The 2,178-nt window shown below is 47.7% G+C and overlaps 1 protein-coding gene across 1 annotated transcript in view; it reads left to right on the plus strand.

Moving 5' to 3' along the window:
• The window catches only part of LOC102369340 (immunoglobulin superfamily member 1-like), a 33,535-nt gene that overhangs the window by 6,913 nt on the left and 24,444 nt on the right, over positions 1-2,178 (plus strand). The window lies entirely within an intron of this gene.

The raw sequence follows: 2,178 nt of genomic DNA on the forward strand, positions 1-2,178 counted from the left end.
CCATTTTAAAAAGGGAGATAATTCTGACTGGTATTTCCCTCCTCTCCATGGCTGGGAAGATCCTTGCTCGAATTCTGTTGAACCAACTGCTCCTTTTTGCCAAGGAGGAAATCCTTCCTGAGTCTCCATGCAGATTCAGACCATGGAGAGGCACAATGGAGGTGATTTTTGCAGCCCAGCAGATCCAGGAAAAATGCCAAGGACAACACCAGAAATTGTACATGGCTTTTATTGATTTGACCAAAGCTTTCAGCTCTGTTAACCATGAGGCTCTATGGAAGATCTTATCAAAGTTTGGCTGCCCAAGGAAATTTATCACCATCCTAAGACTCCCTCATGACCAGATGCCTGCCTCCATCCTATGCAGTGGCTCCACTACAAAGCCCTTTGCCGTTTGAACTGGCATCAAGCAGAGCTGTGTGATTACACCAGTTTTGTTTTCCATCTTTCTTGCAGTCATCAAGATGCTCATTCATGACCATCTGCCACATGGCATCAGCATTGAGTACAGAATGGACAGGAACCTTTTCAGTCTCTCCCACCTTCATGCCAAAACCAAAGTTATTTTGGCCTCGATTGCAGAACTTCAGTATACTGATGACTGAGCCGTCATTGCACATATGGAGGAGAACCTACAAATGGCCCTTAACTGCTTCTCTCAAGCATACCAGTGCCTGGGACTGACCCTTCACATCAGAAAAACAAAAGTGCTTCACCAGCCTGCTCAGGGTTAGTCAACTCCTCTGGCAAAGATCTCATAGATGGACAAAAGCTGGAGAATGTTGAACACTTCACATACCTTGGGCAGCTCTCTCTCAAAGAAGGCCAACATGGATGAGGAGATTCCATATAGGAGCTGATGTGCCAGTTCTGCCTTCAGAAGTCTGAATCATCATGTGTTCAACAATCACAACATCAGGACTCAAACAAAGCTCCTACTATATAAGGCTGTGGTAATCCCAAATCTTCTGTACATCTGTGAAGCCTGGGTGACCTATATGAACCACCTGAAAAGGCTGGAATGCCATCACCAGCACTACCTTTGGAAGATCCTTGGTATAAAGTGGAGGATCATCACACAAATGCCAGTGTCCTCACCAACGCTAATACCACCAGTATGGAAGTGCTGATTATTAATATCAGCTGCAGTGGACAGGGTACTGTGTGTGCATGCCTGATGTATGGCTACCAAAAGAACTGCTGTACTCCCAACTCAGCCAAGGACAAAGGACATGCAGGGAGAGCAAGTGCTTCACAGACACCCTCAAGGCAAACATTAAGAAGTGTGGCACTGACACCACAAATTGGGAAAAACTACCCCAGGACAGGGCTACATGGTAAGAAAAGGTACATCTTACTTGGAGGAAAACCATCTCGCCCTGGAGGCAGAAAAACAACAAACAGAAGGAAGAGAAACAAGACAGAAAAAATCCATGGTCTGACCCTCCCTTTAACCACCACCTGTGGCGTTTGACCTAGAATCTGTGGCTCTAGAATAGGCCTTCTTAGCCATCTACAGACTCATTTAGAACCCTTTACTTGACCCATGGGAATGATCATCCTCGACCATGAGGTCAACAACAACGTTGACTCCCACTTTTAATTAACATTATTGGGTTAAATGAAAGCGCATCCTAAGCTAAATACTAAGTGGAGCAAGTATCTGACTTTCCTAGACCCCAAGGAAGGGCATCCTGTAACCAAAAGTTTGTTTCACCTCTCCCCTGACTGTAAAGCTGGCATAAAACGATCTTGCTTCTTGCACATTCTCTGGACCATCACAGCTACAGCAGTACAACAGCACTTCAGACTGCAGAGAACCAGGGAACAAATGGGCTGCAGAGGCTGGACTCCTCTCTCTTCACTGGGGAGCTGAGATCTGGCCTTGCCCAGGGTGGGTTCACTCTGTCTCTCCTGATGCTAGCTCTCACCTTAACCCTGGAAACTCTAGATCAGGTGGGCAATTATTTGGGCCCAAGGGCCACAGAGGGAGTTTTGATGAGCTGTGGTGGGCTGGGTCAGCACCCTTCCCTCCAAACAACTCACTGAAACTCCCTATGGGGCTTTGGGTGGTGGGGATGATGCATTCCCTGCCCTATGGGGGGTGTGTGGAGGGAGTGAATGCACATGGGGGGCTGCCTGCGAGCCAGCCAGGGGGGCGCGTGCAGCAGAGCTCGC

This window comes from Alligator sinensis, unplaced genomic scaffold, assembly GCF_000455745.1.
Source record: "Alligator sinensis unplaced genomic scaffold, ASM45574v1 scaffold647_2, whole genome shotgun sequence".
Classification (NCBI taxonomy): Eukaryota; Metazoa; Chordata; order Crocodylia; family Alligatoridae; genus Alligator; species Alligator sinensis.